Source organism: Procambarus clarkii, unplaced genomic scaffold (genome assembly GCF_040958095.1).
Source record: "Procambarus clarkii isolate CNS0578487 unplaced genomic scaffold, FALCON_Pclarkii_2.0 HiC_scaffold_95, whole genome shotgun sequence".
Classification (NCBI taxonomy): Eukaryota; Metazoa; Arthropoda; class Malacostraca; order Decapoda; family Cambaridae; genus Procambarus; species Procambarus clarkii.
This window is the reverse complement of record NW_027189128.1, coordinates 3,553,020-3,563,402: the sequence shown is the minus strand read 5'-3', so window position 1 is coordinate 3,563,402 and position 10,383 is coordinate 3,553,020. Positions and strand designations below refer to the sequence as shown.

At 44.7% G+C, this 10,383-nt stretch overlaps 1 long non-coding RNA gene across 1 annotated transcript; it reads right to left on the bottom strand.

The window, feature by feature from the left end:
• Positions 1 to 878: 878 nt before the first annotated feature.
• LOC138360110 (uncharacterized) lies at positions 879 to 9,471 on the bottom strand. The gene is made up of 3 exons (XR_011226203.1): positions 9,308 to 9,471; positions 3,818 to 4,043; positions 879 to 2,413 (listed from the first exon to the last, which is right to left on the bottom strand). It is a non-coding gene; the product is annotated as an uncharacterized lncRNA (long non-coding RNA).
• Positions 9,472 to 10,383: the final 912 nt, after the last annotated feature.

The following is a 10,383-nucleotide window of genomic DNA, read 5'->3' as shown; positions in this document are numbered from 1 at the left end:
CACAACTTTCCTTTCAAATACACGCGTGATTTTATATACCGACTATATAGATGCCACACCTGTGACATGTAAAAACATGCTTTTTTGAAAAACTGTGCCATCTCTTGCACGTAATAGCAACTCACGCTATACTAAATATGTTATGATTTCATATTAATGTTTCTGATATCTTTGACACTTTTAATTTTCATAAATTTCAATTTATTTTCACTTTGATTTAATATATTTTGTATGACATTGCACTGAAATTGAGCTGTTTTTTTTTACCATACCGTTCATTTCCTGAGTATAGTTCATTTTTGTATTTTTTCATTGGTTTTCATTTCGTTTTTTTATCTGTTTTTCTTATATTTAAGTGATGGGAACATCAGATCATTTGACGTTCTTAATTTTCTGATAGGATCCTCAAATCGTTTGGTAATGCATCGAACCAGGGAGTTGGAAATGTTGGGGAGGACCAGGGGACAGGAGTGGGGGATTTTGGGGAGGACGAGAGGACAGGGGAGGGGGTAATGGTGGGGAAGACGAGGGGATGGTGGGAACGAGGGGATAGGGGAATGGAGAATGGTGGGGAAGCCAAGACGACAGAGGAGTGTGGGTTGGTGGAAAGGACGAGGGGACGGGTAAGTGAGGAATTGCTGGGAGGATGAGGGGATGGAGCATAGGTAATAGTGGAGAGGACTGGGAGAACGGGGGAAGGTTGCTGTGGCCGAGTACAGCTAGTTAAAGAATAAATAAACATACAGTCACAACAGCAAGAAAATTAACTGGCTGGATAACAAGATTCTTCCAAACAAGTGATCACAAACTAAATATAGTGGTCTTGAAGATACAATACTTATCATGTGTTGAATATCAATCATCCCAATCAAAGACTATTGAATATTAAATTGTTGAATATTATAGTATATTTATAACTTGGAAAGTGTACATAAAAATTACTTAATTATATAAGTCACAGTAACAACATAGTAAGTAAACATTGCCATCATCAAGATCAGAAATATAATTAGCAACAACTTACAGACCAAAATTTTATCAAATTGTATTATTTGAAGTGCTGGGGAGAGACAGAGAGTTCCTATATGATAGTTCCCTATGTGATAGTTTCAAAGTACATTCTCATGAAATAAATGAGTTTCTAGATGCAGGCTTCAGATGAGCTGAGGTAGGATACGAGCACTTGCTTTTAACACTCTTGATAACACATCTCAGATTTTGAACCTTTTTAAACTCATGACACTGAACAAGGCGCGAAAATTCTCAATCACACCATAGTTGCTTTTAGGTTAAGACTATCATTAAAATAAACGAGTATCAAGACTTGCTCTCAGGCTCTCTGACAGAGAGTTATCTAGTAATGGACCTGCCCTCAGGCTCTCTGAGAGAGAGTTACCAGGTGGTGGACCTCCCCTCAGGCTCCTGACAGACAGTTATCTAGTGGTGGACCTGCCCTCAGGCTCTCTGACAGCCAGTTATCTAGTGGTAGACCTGCCCTCAGGCTCTCTGACAGCCAGTTATCTAGTGGTAGACCTGCCCTCAGGCTCTCTGACAGCCAGTTATCTAGTAATGGACCTGCCCTCAGGCTCTCTGAGAGAGAGTTACCAGGTGGTGGACCTGCCCTCAGGCTCCTGACAGACAGTTATCTAGTGGTGGACCTGCCCTCAGGCTCTCTGACAGCCAGTTATCTAGTGGTAGAACTGCCCTCAGGCTCTCTGACAGCCAGTTATCTAGTGGTAGACCTGCCCTCAGGCTCTCTGACAGCCAGTTATCTAGTAATGGACCTGCCCTCAGGCTCTCTGAGAGAGAGTTATCTAGTAATGGACCTGCCCTTAGGCTCTCTGACAGCCAGTTATCTAGTAATGGACCTGCCCTCAGGCTCTCTGACAGACAGTTATCTAGTGGTGGACCTGCCCTCAGGCTCTCTGACAGCCAGTTATCAAGTGTTGGACCTGCCCCTCGGGCTCTCTGACAGCCAGTTATCAAGTGTTGGACCTGCCCCTCGGGCTCTCTGACAGCCAGTTATCAAGTGTTGGACCTGCCCCTCGGGCTCTCTGACAGCCAGTTATCAAGTGTTGGACCTGCCCCTCGGGCTCTCTGACAGCCAGTTATCAAGTGTTGGACCTGCCCCTCGGGCTCTCTGACAGCCAGTTATCAAGTGTTGGACCTGCCCCTCGGGCTCTCTGACAGCCACTTATCAAGTGTTGGACCTGCCCCTCGGGCTCTCTGACAGCCAGTTATCAATGGTAGAGCTGCTGATCTCGGTCTGCATGGCAGAGATTTAGATGGTTGTGGTGGTGCTGTGATTTGGTTTGCTGGCAGAGGGCACCGACTTAGAGGCTCTCTGCAGCTTAAGGGAGGCGACCCGGAAGAGGTTGCGTTGAGGTAAAGAAGGCTCATTGGTGTCATTGATCTGAGGGAGAAGAAACATGTGATGAGGTAGGTGGCTCAGTGGTATCATGTACCAGAAGACGGCGGAAGGAACTCGTTATCTGGTGACGCAAGGTTAATGGGGACAAAGATTTTCTTAGGGCGAATGCTGAAATCTACCTGAGAGAGGAGGAGCTTGTGGTAAGGTGAAGCTGGGCCAACAGTGTCATCTACGTGATGGGGGGTGAAAATTATAGAGATGACGTGGGATCACAGGTGCCAGCCACATAAAGAAGAGTTAGTTGCCATCCACCTGAGGGAGCAGGAACTTCTGACGAGTTGAAGTGGGGTTAATGGTGCCATCCACATTAAGGAGGACAAACGTGTGGTGAGGTGACGTTCGTACAATGGTTCCATCCATCTAAGGTAGGTGGAACTGATGACGTGGGGTCAATCCATTAGAGTTGAAGGAAATAGGAATACGATCGAGAATTTTTCATTTTTTTTCTAGCTTCTATATATACCAAGCACACCAAGACAACTTGGTTCGCTTTGTGTATATGAGCAATTGATTGATCAAGTATCAATAGCCAACTAGCACCAAATTACACTCTGCCAACTTCAAGAACACGACGGAACATACAGCATACTGCCCCAGCCATCATGCAAACAGGAAATTGAAAAAACATAATGGACATGTGATGGGATTCACCTTCACCTAGTCACTTTCACCTCATTTCCTTCGCCTAGTCACTTTCACCTCATTCTCTTCACCTAGTCACCTTCACCTCATTCTCTTCACCTAGTCATCTTCACATCATTCCCTTCACCTCATTTCCTTCGCCTAGTCACTTTCACCTCATTCCCTTCACCTAGTCACCTTCACCTCATTCTCTTCACGTAGTCATCTTCACCTCATTCCCTTCACCTAGTCATCTTCACCTCATTCCCTTCACCTAGTCACCTTCACCTCATTCTCTTCACCTAGTCATCTTCACCTCATTCCCTTCACCTAGTCATCTTCACCTCATTCCCTTCACCTAATCACCTTCACCTCATCCTAGGGAATAAATCATGAAGCAAGAAACTTTGTAGTCACTCGAACTCTGTCTTTGAAAATATTAACAAGGGATATCGGAACGCATTTCAAAGCGCTTGGTCAAGGCATGAACTATAAGGGGAAAGCGCCAAGCCAATGCGACTATATAGCACTTTATAGGAATCAGGATAAGGATCTGGAACGGGGGGATGGAATGGTGCCCACACACTTGAACTGTCGGGGATTGAACGCCGACTTGCATGAGCGAGACTAATTTAGGCCAAATAAAACTAACAATAATATTTATAGTTAACTCCTATTAGTTAGAAATTAGAACACCAATAATAACAACTACTAGAACATCAATTGTTCTAGTAGTTGCTCTTATTAAAGTATTTAGAGTCTTACTTCCTCTCCCTTCTCCCCTTCCTCTTCTTCCTCGATCACTCCAGCATCCCTCTTCTCCCAGATTAGCTCAGCAATAGTTATCATGTCGACTTCCTCGTCAGCTTCGGTTTCCTGTTTAGTGTCACCTTGCTCCACAACGTCGAGGTTAAGGTCATTCTTTTATTTTCCGTTCCATGTCCAATTCTCCCTTTTCTGTTTCTTACTGCCCTTATAGCCTTTTTTCAGCCTGCAATATGAGAGAAATGAAAATTGGATTAAATTGAAGTCATCATTATATATTTTTATTCGTTTTTTCCTGTTGCATTCCAAAGCTTTTAAATTAAGAAATACTCTTACAGAATCAAGTAAAGAGATTCCCCGCCTGACCTTCTTCTTGCTAAGGACTGAGAGAAATTATTTATGTGAAAAAATGGGTAAGAGCAGTGATAACTATGTTCATCACATCTATATAAATAAAAATGGAAATATTCGTTTGTGCATAACCACTAATCTCCGAAAGTTCTTCACCGATTGCTTTGAAATTTTCACACAGCGTTCCATTCGCATCCGAGCAGGTTTTTATTTACCTACTATATAGATGTCACGTCTGTGACAGTAAAAAAAAATGCTTTTTTTGAAAAACTGTGTTTATCATGTAAGGGAAATCTTCGAAACCTCTTTACCGATTGCTTTGAAATTTCGACACAACGTTGCATTCGAATAGGCGCGTCTTTTAATATACCTACTATAAAGATGCCAGCTCTCTGACAGGTAAAAAGATTATTTTTTAAAAACAGCGCCATCTGTTGCCCATAATAGCAACATGCACGTTATACTAAATATTTCACGAATTCCATTTTAATGTTTCCGATTGCATTAATAAATTATATTTTCATAGATTTTGATATATTTAATTTTTTATTGAATTAATTTGTGTGACATTGTGTTGGAATTGAGCTGTGTTGTTTACCATACCGTTCATTTCATAAGTATAAGTATAGATGCCACACTGTGACAGGTAAAATATGCTTCTCTTGAAAAACAGCGCCTTCTGTTGCATGTAAGAGCAACACACATGCTATACTAAATATGTTACAATTCCATTTCAATATTTCTGTTTGCATTGATAAATTGAATTTTCATAGATTTTGATATATTTTGATTTTGATTTAATTATTTTATGTGAATTGTGTTGGAATTGACCTGTGTTGTTTACCATACCGTTCATTTCGTGAGTATAGTTTTCATTTCATGAATATAGTTTATTTTTGTATTTTTTCATTTATTTTAATATCGTTCTTTTAACTGTTTTTCTTATATTTCAGTGATGGGAACATCAGATCATTTGATGTTCCCAATTTTCTGATGGAAACATCAGATCGATTGTTAATGCATCGAACAAGGAAGTGGGGAATGATGAGGAGAACAAGGGGACAGGAGTGGGGGATGGTGGGGAGGAAGAGGAGACAGCGGAAAGGGTAATAGAGGGGAGAACGAGGGGACGGGGCAGTTGGGGATAATGGGGACGAGGGGATAGGGAAATGGAGAATGATGGGGAGGACAAGGGGACAGAGGAGTGGGGGTTGGTGGATTGGACGAGGGGGATGAGGGGGGGGGGGAATGGAAGGGAGGACCAGGGGGATGGGGGAGTGGGAGACGGTGGGGAGAAGTGGGGAATGGTTAGGAAACGAGCGGACACTGGAGTGAGGGATGTTGGGGAGGACAAAGAGATGGGGGAGGGGAGGAATAGTGGGGAGGACGAGGCAATAGGGGAGAGCAGAATTGTTGGGAGGATGAGGTGACACAGGGGAAGGGGGAATGGTGGGGACGACTGGGAGACAGGGAAAGGTTGCTGAACCACAGCAACGCGTGGCCAGGAAAACAAACTTTCAACACAAGACAAAACTGTCTTATGTTGTTTAGTTTGTATTCACCTCATCCAAAACTGTTGTAACAAATCACCTCACCCAAATGCAGGTATAAAATCAAAGCTGTTTAAACTCTGTTTAGTGTCTGCAAGTTATAGTTGTGTGTGTGTAAACTAAAGTCTTTGAAAATGTAATAAGTTATTACGAAACGCGTTCAAGTGCGCGTCAGACTAGAAATAAAAATGAATTTTGGATAATTGATTTTTCAGTTACCATCAACAGTGAAAAGAAATATAAGAAACATAGAGAAAATTTGTGTTAGAATTATTAATCTTACTTTTTCGGTCATATTTAATAATATATGTCTACAGGAAAGACTGCTACCAATATATATATATATATATATATATATATATATATATATATATATATATATATATATATATATATATATATATATATATATATATATATATATATATAACTGAAAACTCCATACTCCAGAAGGATTCGAACCCAGACAGCCAGGAGCACTGTGCACCATGGCGTACCTGTTTCCTTAACCACTCGACCACCGTGACCGTGACTGTACAAAAGTCATTGGTAGCCGAGGCTGTATCTCCTACGACATGACAGCACTTGGTGGTAAGCTTGGGTATAGATATATCATCGAATTACCTCACTTTGTGGGGCCACGTGAGCAACACAAATGCGAACGAGCTTGAATGCTATGCAATGGTACCAGTGAAGCTTAGAGCTTAAGCATTTAATGGAATGGTGCGGAACCAGGTATGGCATGGCGCATAGTGCTCCTGGCTATCTGGGTTCGAATCCTTCTGGGGTGTGGAGTTTTCAGTTGCATTAAAGCTTGGGAATCATTCAAGCTTGTTTGTATTTCTGTTACTCACGTGATTCGATGAAATATCTATGCCCAAGCTTACCACCAAGTGCTGTCGGGTCGTTAGGAATATATCCTCGGTTCCCAATGACTTTTGTACAGTCACGGTGGTCGAGTGGTTATGGTACCAGGTACGCCATGGTGCATAGTGCTCCTGGCTGTCTGGGTTTGAATCCTTCTGGGGTGTCGAGCCCTTCACGAGGAAGACTTTTTCTGATGCATATGGCTTGAGACCCATTCAAGCTTGTAATATAAATGATTCACACGTTTTCTTCAAATAATAAATTGATTTTTTCAAAATATCTGTGCCCGTTGGCCACCGAGTGCTGTTCGCAACTGGGTTAAAAGTCTAACAAACTACCAATTTTTTAACAGTCAGTTGTGGTCTAGTGGATATGGTACTGAATATGCAAGTGTGTATGAGTGCCTGGTTGTCTGAGGTTCGAACCCTTCACGAGGAAGAGTTTTTCTGAATCACATGGTTTTAGGACGATTCAAGCTGGTCGTATTATATATACAATATATATATGTACGCCACCATCATGGGTTTATGGATGGTAAACCCTGCATCACAGGTTTAATAGACAATATTTATGCAAGAAAGAGTAGGGTGATCAGACTTCATTTTCTCAGACTGTCAGAAAGACTTTGACAAAGTACTTCATAGACATAGCCTAGAATATTCATCGATCACATACTAGGCTGTACCCCAATTACATGCTACACTCTCTACCGACCATATCCTAGACTGTCCACCGACCATATCCTAGACTGTCCACCGACCATATCCTAGACTGTCCACCGACCATATCCTAGACTGTCCACCGACCATATCCTAGACTGTCCACCGACCATATCCTAGACTGTCCACCGACCATATCCTAGACTGTCTACCGATCATATCCTAGACTGTCAACCGACCATATACTAGACTGTCTACCGATCATATCCTAGACTGTCCACCGATATATAATGGGTAATGTCTAAAAATGCAGTTTTCAAATAAATTTTCCCAGATCCCATTAACATCCATCAATGTTATGTCTAAGAACGACGTTATTGTTTACATCGACTTGTATTGGTGAGGTAAATACGGATCACACAAAAATGATGAGACCCACACTCATCAATAAGCGTTGCACATATAAATCTTCACCAGAGACAACATACAACACGACCCGTGGTCACCATCCACCTCTGGGACCTGGGAGCCACTGTCTCACTCTGGGACCTGGGAGCCACTGTCTCACTCTGAGACCTGGGAGCCACTGTCTCACTCTGGGACCTGGGAGCCACTGTCTCACTCTGGGACCTGGGAGCCACTGTCTCACTCTGGGACCTGGGAGCCACTGTCTTACTCTGGGACCTGGGACCCACTGTCTCACTCTGGGACCTGGGAGCCACTGTCTCACTCTGGGACCTGGGAGCCACTGTCTCACTCTGAGACCTGGGACCCACTGTCTCACTCTGGGTCCTGGGAGCCACTGTCTCACTCTGAGACCTGGGAGCCACTGTCTCACTCTGGGACCTGGGAGCCACTGTCTCACTCTGAGACCTGGGAGCCACTGTCTCACTCTGAGACCTGGGAGCCACTGTCTCACTCTGAGACCTGGGAGCCACTGTCTCACTCTGGGACCTGGGAGCCACTGTCTCACTCTGAGACCTGGGAGCCACTGTCTCACTCTGAGACCTGGGAGCCACTGTCTCACTCTGAGACCTGGGAGCCACTGTCTCACTCTGTGACCTGGGAGCCACTGTCTCACTCTGAGACCTGGGAGCCACTGTCTCACTCTGGGACCTGGGAGCCACTGTCTCACTCTGAGACCTGGGAGCCACTGTCTCACTCTGGGACCTGGGAGCCACTGTCTCACTCTGAGACCTGGGAGCCACTGTCTCACTCTGAGACCTGGGAGCCACTGTCTCACTCTGGGACCTGGGAGCCACTGTCTCACTCTGAGACCTGGGAGCCACTGTCTCACTCTGAGACCTGGGAGCCACTGTCTCACTCTGAGACCTGGGACCCACTGTCTCACTTTGGGACCTGGGAGCCACTGTCTCACTCTGGGACCTGGGAGCCACTGTCTCACTCTGGGACCTGGGAGCCACTATCTCACTCTGGGACCTAGGAGCCACTGTCTCACTCTGGGACCTGGGACCCACTGTCTCACTCTGGGTCCTGGGAGCCACTATCTCACTCTGGGACCTGGGAGCCACTGTCTCACTCTGAGACCTGGGACCCACTGTCTCACTCTGGGACCTGGGAGCCACTGTCTCACTCTGGGACCTGGGAGCCACTGTCTCACTCTGAGACCTTGGAGCCACTGTCTCACTCTGGGACCTGGGAGCCACTGTCTCACTCTGGGACCTGGGAGCCACTGTCTCACTCTGAGACCTGGAAGCCACTGTCTCACTCGGAGACCTGGGAGCCACTGTCTCACTCTGAGACCTGGGAGCCACTGTCTCACTCTGGGACCTGGGAGCCACTGTCTCACTCTGAGACCTGGGAGCCACTGTCTCACTCTGAGACCTGGGAGCCACTGTCTCACTCTGAGACCTGGGAGCCACTGTCTCACTCTGAGACCTGGGAGCCACTGTCTCACTCTGAGACCTGGGAGCCACTGTCTCACTCTGGGACCTGGGAGCCACTGTCTCACTCTGAGACCTGGGAGCCACTGTCTCACTCTGGGACCTGGGAGCCACTGTCTCACTCTGGGACCTGGAGCCACTGAAGCCACTCTGTCTTACTCTGGGACCTGGGAGCCACTGAAGCCACACTGTCTCACTCAGGGACCTGGGAGCCACTGAAACCACTCTGTCTCACTCTGGGATCTGGGAGCCACTGAACCCACTCTGTCTCTCTCTGGGACCTGGGAGCCACTGAGGCCAACCTAACGAAGGCCGCAGGTTTTATACCTGCGGTCGCTCGCGCTGACGAGGAATGGCAATTTACGCGTGCTTTTTATTGTTTATCTCTTCAACGTAAATGTAAATAATTGATAGTTACTTCGGCTAAAAATATATAATTATTATTCTGCTCATAACTAAATTATTCTTCCTTATTCTTAAATAAATTATTTTTATTAAATACTTCATTCGTTTATAATTAGATGGTAACTTGCTACTTAAGCATATTAAACAGATATTCGTTCGTTTTTAAGCACATGAAAAGATAATTGCTATTCAATTTAGTATATAAATATTACCTTTTTAATAATCTAGGAAAATTCAGATGAACACAGTCATCTTTTTTCCTGTCATATTTAATAAAATTTTCATAGAACTCGATCAGGTTTGTCACCTAACATACCATGCGGTTACTTTGCGATAATGTCGGGGCTTAGCGTCCCCGCAACCCGGTCCTCCACCAGGCCACCTGGATGCTGGACTGGTCAATCAGACTGTTGGACGTGGTTTCTCGCAACCTGACGAATGAATCACAGCCTGGTTGATCAAGTATCCTTTGGGGGTGTTCATGAAGTTCTCTCTTGAACTCTCTGAGGCGTCGGCCAGTTATGCCCCTTATCTGTTGTGGAAGCGTGTTGAACAGTCTCGGGCCTCTGATGTTCAAAGAGTTCAGAGTACCTATTGAACCTCAGCTTTTCAACGGGGGGTATCCTGCACATTCTGCAATACGTTCTGGTCTCATGTGGTGTTATTTGTGTGCAGGATTGGGACCAGTCCCTCTAATATTTTCCACGTTTAAATTATTATCTCTCTCTCCCGTCTAGGCTAAAGAGAATACAGATTTTGGCATGTTAGTCGGTCCCAATAGTTTAGATATTTTACTGAGGGGATTCTAGCAGTAAAGGATCTCTGCACGT